Genomic DNA, 11,468 nt, shown 5'->3' with positions numbered 1-11,468 from the left:
CGTGACCTCGCATTGTCGGCCCATGTTCATCTTGGAGTCAATAATGACTCCAAGATGCCTTTCTGCCTCCGTGCTCTCAAGAAGGGAGTTTCCCATCTTATAAGTGTGCTGCTGGTTACTACTGCCCAAGTGCAGCACCCTGCACTTGTCAGTATTGAAACGCATCCTGTTTTTGTTAGCCCACCCCTGCAACCTATCCAGGTCTTTCTGCAGTCTCTCCCTCTCTGCTAACGTGCCCACCTCTCCCCATATTTTGGTATCATCAGCAAATCTGAACAGATTGCTTTTCACCCCGTCGTCCAAATCACTGATAAAGCAGGGCAACCAGCATTGATCTATAGCAGGTAGATCATGCCTGACTAAGCTGGTTTCATTTTATAACCAGGTCACAAAATGCTGATGCAGAAGTAGAGGTGGATGTTGTTTTTTGGGATTTTAGGAAGACCTCCGATACGGTATCTCATCCCATTCTCTTAAATAAATTAAGAGGCTGTGACTTAGATGTTTACACGGTCCGGTGGGTGGCAAATTGGCTTGCGGGTCGCACCCAGAGAGTGGTAGTAGACGGGTCGGTATTGACCTGGAAGGATCTGGGTAGCGGGGTCCCACCGAGCTCAGTCCTCAGACCTGTACTCTGCAGTGTCTTCATCAGTGACTTGGATGTGGGCGTGAAGTGTCACCTGTCCAAGTTTGCAGATGATACTAAATTGTGGGGTGAAGTAAGCACTCTGGAGGGTAGGGAATGACTGCAGGCAGACCTGGACAGGTTGGAAAAGTGGGCTGAACACAACAGGACGCAGTACAACAAGGACAAATGAAGAGTACTGCACCTAGGACAAAAATATCCAGCACACCTATTGGCTAGGAAATGACCCTCTCAGCAGCACAGAAGCGGAAAGGGATCTCGGAGTCCTAGTGGACTCCAAGATGAGCATGAGTGGTCAGTGTGACGAAATCATCAGCAAAGCTAACTGCACTTTATCGTGCATCAGCAGATGCATGACAACTAGAACCGAGGAGGTGACACTTCCCCTCTATGCGCCACCGGTCAGACTTGTGGTAAAAATATGTTATAATCTAGTCATTATGATTTTGCAATAACGTTTGTGTAGCAGCTGTGTGGTAAAAAAATGTCTCATCTCCCTACACAAAGGCTTCACAGCTGAGAACTGTTTAGTTTCACTACATAATTGCTTCTGCATATTATCACACTTGCTTCTGCTAAGGTATGTAGGCCAATGATAGATTTACGAGTAGCACTAGACTTCTGCAGACATAGCCGGGAACAGATGCAACAAATAACTCCTTACGAGAGATAAGAGAAGAGGCACAGGGAAAGGTGCTGATGTGAAGAACTCAGACCTTGACCAAAGAATGACCGAAATGGACTTAAGGACGGCCCCAGGGAGGAGATTTAAGATGTAAATGAGACATGTATGTAAACCATCATAGAACATGTACCTGCTAGACATATGTTGTAAGACGTAATACTTGGGCTACCAATAATTACGCGACACGTTAGAATCTTTTGTTTATGTTAGCTATAAAAAGGAACCCCAGACTCTGTTTGGGGTCGACACGGATTTGAGTAAATTAAGCTCCCTTGTCGAACTTGTTTGCAAACAATAAATCTGAAATTAGACCCAGCCTGTGTGTGAGACTCTCTCCCAGAGGTGGATTGGACAAGCCTCCAGGGGCACGAAACTAGCCGTTTGTGCAACAGTATGAACGATAGGGAGGCTGCTTTTAAGTCTGCTTGGACATGGTCTTGATTGATTCTCTGGACCCCAGGAGTTTCTGGACCTCTAAAATAGAGGGGCCTGTGGGTCCTGCTCCAAAATAGATATCACAACAGGTGTTTCAGGGCACCCCAGCCTTATGGGCTGTGTGTGGCTCCAACCACCCCTTTAATCATACCCCAAGCCTTGCAGATCGTACTGACATGATTTGATCTGGGTCTTGCTGTAATTTCCCCCCCCCCCTTGTCCTCCCTGGGCTCTCCACAGCCCTGAAAAGTGCCATGCCCTCTCTGGCACCGGGATCTGGACACCCCAAATGCCACACCATCTCTGGCACCAGGGTCCCCACACTGCCATGGACCCTCTATGAGGCCTCCTTCATCCCCTAATAGCCTCACCCAAACCACAGGTCTTATACAACAATAAACAAAACACAAGCCCCTGGCCTGTAACATAAAGGCAAGCCACCCAGCTATAACATCATTCAAACCCTACCGGGGAATGCTCTATCCCTCAACAGTATCAGAAGCTGCTTCTGCAATCAGGCCTCTCCCCTTTGCTTGCTCTGGGAGAACTCCTTCTCCCTTGGCTGCTGGCAAAGAACTGCCTTCCTAGTCACAGCCCTGGGGCTTATATATGAGTCAACCTCTTCCCCTTTCGGTCAGCTGACCACTGGCAGGAGAGAGCCACTAGCTTGTTCTGGCTGCCCTGGTAACCCGCAGCTGGGGCTTTGAATTCACTGCTAGGGCTCTTTCCCTAGCAGTTTCAGCTCTTTAAAGGAGCAGGGCACCCTAGTGCCCTGTGACAACTGCTACAACCAACTTTTAAGGAAAGGGAAACCAATTACTATATTTTATGTATATTTGGTGCACTCTGAGATTGTCTACCAGATCAAACTCTGCTTGGGACTTGAACTTGTGATTTCATTAATATTCCTTCTCAGTCCTATTTTATGTGCCTAACTGTGAATTGGTTGTGTTTGCTTTTTTTGGAGGGGGTGGAGTGAGAAGTGGGGAGGGAGAGGGCCTGGGATCTGTAACCAAGTGACTAAAGAAATCTATTGTCAGACATAGAATTTAACCGAAATTTCAAAAGTTCAAGGTTAGAACCTTAACCAGGAGACCATCCTTTCTTCCAGCACTATACGGGAAGAAACATTATCAAACCTAAAACCCGGAGTGCAAGGACATATTGTATATTTAATATGCTTCTAAATGACCACCTCAGTTTTATTTTGCTATACTTTCAATGTTATAATCTCTAAACTATTACATGTATACTGAACATTTTCTTAAACATTTTAAAAGCATACAGAACATTACAGGATACATGAATAAATTGATACATTCACATTTGCTCCAGGGTCTTTAAGCCCTTTCCCTCTTTATTGCCATATAGCCCTTAGACGAAAAAAAAAAGTCTAATGACGTTAGCTTGTTTATAAAATGCATATTTCATTCCATCTAGCCCCAGTAACTCCCAGTGGGCACTGTGCTTTCTAATACTCCCTTTTCGATTAATCTCAATTATTAACCTCTTTCTTCTTTCTGGTCTTATCTTGCAATTTACTTGCCTGCCAAAGCACTGTACTGCTACATTATAACTTTGACATTTCTTTTTTAGGGGTTTATCCTGCTCTCTTTCTTTACACATGAAATAAAATCTATGACCAGAATTTTTGCAGGGCATTTTTGGCACATTAGTACCCAATATAAAGGCAAAAAAGCAGGAGTAATTATACATTTTCCATAAATTGCAAGCCTAGATGATTTGAATCCTTAGTAGTGAAAGCATTTTCTAGACTGGGAAGCGAAAGATGACATTGCACCCTTTATGTCCCTTGTCCCTAACTGGTAGTTTTTTTTCCAGGGACCCTGCAGGGCAGGAGCAGGCAATTATTTAATCTGGAAGGCCGCTTAATGAGTTTTGGTGAGCTGTTGAGGGCTATGTAGCCCTGTCCCTTGACAGTTGCCCTGATCCCTGGTCACTGTCTTGAGACCACAAGTCCTACCTCTAACCCCTGACCTTTGCCACTGGAAGGTCCTCCCCTTGCCCCCTGGAAATACTCTTTTTGGGAGGGGGGCTACCATCTTAGGACCATAAAAAAAAAATAAAAAAATCATACATTAAAAGTCAAACACCTACTATAACATATTTTCATTTTGTTATAAAAATGTTTTTGTCATGATTTGTGTTTGTATATCATGTACAGAGGTGATTGCATAACTCAGACAAAGTCTTAGTCTTGTATATTGTGTGGGGGTGTGGTTGGGGGTCTGTGGGAGGTATGTGTGTGTGTGTGTAGAGTGGGGCGTGTGTTGTGTGTGTGTATGGTGGGTTGTGCCTATGTGTGTGTGCATGTGAATGGTGGTGTGTGGGGTGTGTGTGTATGGTGGAGTGTGGGGAGGTTTGAAGAGGTGTGGCTGTGTGGGGGGGCAATAGGGTATTTTGGGGAGATGTAAATGTGGGGGTTGTGGGGCAGGATGTGGGCATGTGACATTTGTGGGGTGTGAGGGAGGGTAGGGCCCCCCCACTCCCCTTAAAGCATGCAGCCTTGCCAGCAGCAACAGCAGCAGTAGCAGGCAGGGATACTCGGAGCACTCGTTCCTGCTGCAGGCATGGCCTCCCGGCAGTGCATGGCTCCAGCCAGCGTGGCACATCACTGAGAGGAGCACAGCCTGGTCAGCTGGGCTGCCTCTATCACTGGGGCTCCAAACCATGCATGTACATTTCCCACACTTGCATACCAGTGAAGGGAAGCCCCACGCACTGGTGCCAGCTGTCTTCCCCACCTCCTGCCATGCAGGTCCTGGGACTCCATGAACAAGCACGGGCTGGGGCTCCCCTTCACTTCCGGTGGAGTCCCGGGACCTGCACAGCAGGGGGCAGGGAAAGCAGCTGGCTCCAGCATATGGGGCTTCCCCCAGTGGTGTGTGCACAGCAACTGTACATGTATGGCACGGAGCCCTGGTGATAAAGGCTACACTTCTCTCCCCCACATGAAGTGGTGGCTGGTGCCACGTGCCACCAGATCTGGCCCATGGGCCACATTTTGCACACTCCTGCTGCAAAACATTAGCTGGAAAGGTCATCTGGCATGGGCTATTTACCTGCATACCTAATGGCTGATTGACCAGGCTGAAGGTGAGGCTGAAGCCAACTGACTCTCAGAAACCTGAAAGTAGGAATCATAAAATTCCTTTTCCTTCCCACAGTCCTTTGCTGTATCTTTGAACAGCTGCTTCCCCTCATAAGGTTGTGTATAATTGAGCTTCTGGGATTAAGCCACAGGCATTACTCCAGTTAGATTTTGTGACTGGTTTTCCAATCATTCCAAATAATTAAAAGTTCTTACACTGGCTAAAGGATACCACCTCCAAAAATTCCTTTCCTCTTGGATTATTTAGATAAGTATACATGTCACTAAGCAGCCATTCCTTAACCTAATGTCATCTCCTTCTATAACAATCAGTTCTTATGTCTTTCTTTATGCCTTATTTAATAAATATGGAAAAACTTACACAATTTAAAAAATCTTATTCAGCCTATTCTCTTATGCTGCTTTATAAAGCCAGTTTCATATGGCCTGATTCTCCTTGTACTCTTCCCAGTATACAGGAGGAAAGACTACTGTCTTGAAAACATGGCAGTTACATTATTAGTAAGCTGATGCAAGAGGAAGAAGAGTTAAGTCCTGCATGTGCTAGAGGCTGACATTTAGCTTGGGCTTATGGTAAATGTAAGAATTTACAACTATGAAAAAACATTGTAGCCTTCCACAGGAGAACATCAGACAGACTTTATGAGCTATAGTAGAACAAAACATACTTCACTTCACTTCATGTACTTCACATCACTTCTTATTCTGAACTATGTGCACACGAGAGCTAGTAATATCTTAAGATAAATAGTGTTTCTGTAATCAAACCTTAATGTGAACTGTTTGGTCTACTTGGTTATAGTTAAGGTTACGGAACCAGCAATATTTTTAGCTATTCATTTTTTAAAGGAAAAAATACAAACTAAACAAAATTTTGACCATGTTGATAATTCTGTATAGAATGACTGAAATGAATGTACTTGGTTAAAGTTAAATTCCATGTTCCCATAGCTAAGAGGCTTGATGCTCTGAAGTACTAAACACCTAAGAATCTCAACAATTTAACAGCAGTTAAAAGTGAAAAGAAGAGGCATAACAACACAGACAGGTGCCTGGGGCAGCTGCCAGAAACGAGCAGGGGCAGCTTGCATTTGCTGCCACACTGCTGCCATTGAACAACTGCAAAAAAAAAAACACATTTTTTCGCCCACCCCTAACCCTCCCCCACAAAGTCATAACCTAGATTGGCTGCCCTGGTCATCCTGCTCTAGTTATGTCATTGGTAAAAATATAAAGAACTTTATTTAGGTGACTAATTATGGATTTAGAAGCACAAAGATAAAATGTTTAGGTTACTAATGTAACATTAAACTACAGCAATCATTTAACATTTGTGACAAATTTGCATATTAGCTAATTAAGGATTTAGTCCTGAATCACCTATTAAGAAGTTTACTGTCCTGTACCACATTACTCCTGGTCCCACTGAAGTCAAGAGTAAAATCCTCATTGACTTCAACAGGACTACAATTTCACCTATAAACATTATTTAAATAATTCATATGTGTTTGTTTTTATTTATGTATTCATTCCATTTTCAAAAAGAACAATCTTTATCTTTACTAGTCACAGAAAAAAATCATCACTGCTGCATAAGCTGCCATAGTACAAGTGTGCTGACTTCCCCAGTACTTACAAAGGACAGTTAATGTAAATATAAATTAATGTCAGCCACTGACCTGATAAGAATGTTGTCCCACTCGTCTGGGAAAGACCTGCAAAGAGAAAACAGACCTGCAAGTCACTAAATACAAATTTAATGAAATAAAGGAAACAAGGTGCAGTGTTTGGGGATCTTTCCCAGAGAACATCATGCCAGAAGCCTCCATCCAAAAGGGGTTCCACTTTGAGCAATTTAGATGATCACAAAAGCAAGATGGGAGACAGAGATTATCCTTTTTTATATGCTGCAATGACTAAAAAAGGCTGGAAAATACTACTGGAATTACCCGTAAAGGATCCAAATGAAGGAAATAAGAGGCAAGGAACTAGAAAGCAAGGTAATAAAAGTGACACTTCTATACATGCTATTAATATATGTTAGGCTTACTGCTCAGTAAAATATCATTCAGTATGCCTTCCCCCGGAGCAAGTCTACACGTGCACCCTGTGGGGAGCAGATATTCTCCCAGTGGAGAGCAGGAAGAGCTGCTCCCTTCCTGCTCTGACCCATTGCAGCAGCCAGGGGGAGGCTCCAAGCTCCCCAGGTTGGAACTTGATGTGCAAGGGGTTAGGAGACAGCTGCTGCTACAGCTGGCAGAGCTCTCTAGGCCCTGTGCCCATAGGGATACACAGCTGCCAGTGAGCCCCCTTATGGATGGGGCCTCCCTGCCTGGGAGGAGGTTCACCGGGAGTTGTACCAGATGTGGGGCAGCTGCTGGCAAGCCTCCTGCCAGATGGACTCCCCCACTTGCTGGCAGCTGCCCCACTTGCAGGACAGATCCCAGCCAGCCCTCTGCCAAGCAGATGGGAATGGGGCTTGCTGACAGCTGCTATGCTTGGGTTCCCAGCCCCTGCTTACCACCCCTTCCCCCCTACCTCACCCCCCCCGCCCGAGCAGCTCTGCATAGGGAACTCCAGAGAGTGAGTGGGGGCTGAAGTTTATAGATTTCATAGATGTTAGGTCTCAAAGGGACCTCAGAAGATCATCAGGTCCAGCCCCCCTGCCCCAGGGGCAGGAAGTCAACTGGGGTCAAAGGATCCCAGCAAGATAAGTGTCCAAACATTTCTTAAAAGAGTCCAGTGTAGGTGCTTGCACGACCTCTGGAGAGAGTCTATTCCAGGACTTGGGGGCTCGGACAGTAAATAAGTTTTTCCTTATGTCCCACCTAAAAAGGTCTCAGAAGAGTTTGTGACAGTTGGACCTTGTCATCCCTTGGGGTGTTCTGGTGAATAGGCATTCCCTCAGATCCTGATGCACACCCCCTTATGTACTTATAGCCTGCCACCAGATCACCCTTGATCCTGCACTTTTCCAGACTGAAGAGTCCCATGGCTCTCAGCCTCTCATCATAAGGCCTAGTCTCTTGCTGTCTGATCATGTGTGTGGCTCTCCTCTGGACTCTCTCAAGCTTCTCCACATCCTTCTTGAATTGTGGAGCCCAGAATTGGATGCAGTACTCCCGCTGCGGCCTCACCAAGGCTGAGTACAGCGAGAGGATGACAACTTTAGATTGCCTTGAGAAGCATCTATGGATGCAAGCCAGAGTTGTGTTTACTTTACCAGCTGTGACATCACATCGGTGGCTCATGTTCATCTTGTGGTCAATTCTGACCCCCAAGTCTCTTTCGGCAATGGTGCTAGTGAGCATAACACTGCCAAGCCTATAAGCATGCTGCAGGGTTTTTTTCCCTGAGGTGGTGTACCTTGCGTTTTTCCATATTGAAGGTCATCAGGTTTATATCCACCCACTTTCTAAGCCTATCCAGGTCAGCCTGGTTCACCAACCTATCCTTGGGTGTGGACGTTGTACCCCAAAATGTAGTGTAATCGGCAAACTTGGCTAGTCCACTTCTGACATCGGTGTCCATTTCATTAATAAAGACATCGAAGAGAACAGGTCCATGGACAGAGCTTTGGGAGACACCACTGGTCACGAAGCACCATAATGATTCACTTCCGTCTACTATCATTCTCTGCGTCTGGCCTCGGAGCCAATTCCCCAGCCATCAGACTATGATGTAGCCGAGGCCACAGCTGGCCAACTTTTCCATGAGGAGATTATGGGACACCAGGTTAAAGGCTTTTTTGACGTCCAGATATATTATGTCAATCTCTTTTCCCTGCTCCCAGCTCCATGCTGCACGGTGTTGCTCTGGAGAGCAAACAGGGGCTGGATTTCCATCCCCAGCTCACTCCTGTGGGGTGCCGGGAGCTAAGCAGCAGAGAAACCCCTGTCCCCTGTGGCCCCATGCTGCCTAGGCTGACTGGGAGCAAATCTGTTCCAGTCAGTGGATAGTGACCACTATCTCTTCCAAATAGTGTATAGATGACACCGGGGCCCTAAACTGAAGTGGTGGGTTTTTAAAAACACCTCTTCAATTTAGGGCCCTTTAAACCTCTGCGTCATACACACACCCGAGTTTACCTACCTTTCCAGAGGTGGGGAGGGAAGTGTGAGCTGCCGGTGGGTGGAGCAGTCCCTGGGTAGTGGGGAGGGCTGGTGTTCCCCCCATGGCACCCGCCCGCAGGCACCCGGCTTGGGCAGTCCCAGGGGGCACAGCAGCTGTGGAGGGAATCATTGGTCCCTCATGCAGCTCATGCAGGCTCAAGGGGAGAAAAAAAATAAATTAGACTTGCTTTTTCTTTTTCTTTTTCTAACTTGGGCGGAGCCTGCCTTTCTGGATTGCCACCAGGCTGCCTGCAGGACTTCCTGCAGAGCCCCTGAGTTGCACAGAGCCCAGTGCCTTGCTCCACGGCTGTAGGACAGCAAGCTCCTCAGAGAAGGAGTTTAAGTTTCCTGTGCCCCAAGTCATTTAAGGTGCATTACACTGCCGAATTTGCTACAGCGGCTGGAATTACTGTATAATAAATCACCAACGCATGCAAACACCAACACCATTAAAGCGATGTGAAAGCATTTAATCCACTTTAAAGTACTATGCACACATGCCCCTCATTTCGTGTACACATTGCCAGTGTCTTCAAGTGCATTACTGAACAATAACTACTGTGCCGTTAATCTAATACCTGTATTCATAGATACTAGCTAACTGTGCAGCAGCCTAAATTTTGGTGCAGTAAGTGTCCTGCACACAGACTGTGACATTTTACTGTGTGGTAAATTAGTCTACAGCTGGTGTAGACACACCCAATATTGAGGAATTCATATTTTTTGAATGAAGGATACTATCATACTGTCATTTTTAAAACAATTTAATAATTTGGTTTTCAATAACTAAAAAAACACTAAACATACATAACTTGAAATTATTATCCTTTGAGTTTACACAAACCTGTAAAAAATGGATTAGACTTTGAAATTGATCTCTTATCTTAAGAAAACAAGATGATATTTAAAATGCTAAAATTAAACAGAAATGGGAATGTGGACATTTCAAAATGAACCTTTTTGATGACATTATTATTTCTTCACTCAGACTAGAAAGATAATACTCCTGCAAACTGTAATGCACTTCACATAAAATATAAAATGATATTGCCTTGATATTTTCATGTAAAAATCTGTATCTGACCAAAATGTCTCTGAGTACCCTTTTTTTTTGTTTTGTTTTGCTTGTCTTAATGTAAGCATATTATATTTGCAGGTAAGTAATAACTCCTGTAACAAACTGCCATCTCAGAATATAGTTTGTTTTTTTCTTCATGCTTCGAAATATTTTTTTCATAAGGATTCCTAAGTGAAAGAAAACATCACATTTATTCAATTAATATCCCATGTATATTCTCTCTTTCCCATCAGGGGCCAAGGTAGAGGTGATTCAGCATTCATTTTTGTTGGTAGAAATTTTCCATCACTAGAAATGATTCTAGCAGAAGGAGCAATACAAGCATTCAGCCTGTATCACACCTTCCTTTGCTCCTTGCATATTTCTCAGACTGGTCAGGGAAAAGTGTGAGGTGAAGGAATTGCTCCAGTCCTCCCATCCTGAAGGGATGGAAATAGTGAGGTAAAGCTCCTGTGCATGAACAGATCTAGGATTTAAAAAGAGAGGTACAGATCGTGTGGTTCAACATCACATAGAATATAAACACACATTTTTCTCCAGGTAAAAATAAACTAGAAGCTTTACTAATAAACTAGGGGGGCAGAGCTATATTATTGAGTTACAGATCAAAAGAAAAGTGAATATAATTTTTTGGGGAATATACGCTAATCTGATAAATTATATATAAAGTTTAAAAAACAGAACAAACTAGGCAAAGGTAGTCAAAATATATTGCTTCATTAGACCTCTAGTTGTTGCAATTAAATGCAGTTACATCACATATTCAGATCTGTAAAACATCATAAAGCATCCTGACAGTGTATCCAACACTTCACTGTCAGTTATTTCACCTGAGTTAATGTTAGCACACTGGAGATAAAGTTTTTAGCTAGGACTAAAAACAGTCTCCAGGGCTGTGAAACATGAGAGGTATTAACAAGAATGGCTAGCAGACAAGAAAAGATAATGTTATTAATGGAACATCTAGACCATTAAAAATAAGGAACCATATGTCCTGGGCAAACCAGAACAGTCTCAGCTTCCATAGTCAGGTCCTGGCCAGTTGGTAAAAAGTCCTGGGGTGGAGTCTGTCAGCATCGCAGAGCAGTGTGGTATGCCAGGCAGGTGAGCAGACAGGAGGGCACCACTGCTGCTCGGTGGGAGCAAGGTGGGCAGCCTGGAGCAGGCACCATCCCACTCTACTCTGCCCACTTGGCTTCTTCCCAGCAGCAGTGGTGCCTGCCCACCCACTCACCTTCCTGGCATACCACACCACTCTATGACCCCACCAGACTTCACTCTGGGACTTTTGACCAACTGGCTGGGACTGGACTACAGAATCTGGGACTGTCCCAGTTTGCCTGGAAATAGGGTCACCCTAATTTAAAAGGAGAGAGGGT

Source organism: Alligator sinensis, unplaced genomic scaffold (genome assembly GCF_000455745.1).
Source record: "Alligator sinensis unplaced genomic scaffold, ASM45574v1 scaffold598_1, whole genome shotgun sequence".
Classification (NCBI taxonomy): domain Eukaryota; kingdom Metazoa; phylum Chordata; order Crocodylia; family Alligatoridae; genus Alligator; species Alligator sinensis.
This window is presented reverse-complemented; position numbering follows the sequence as displayed.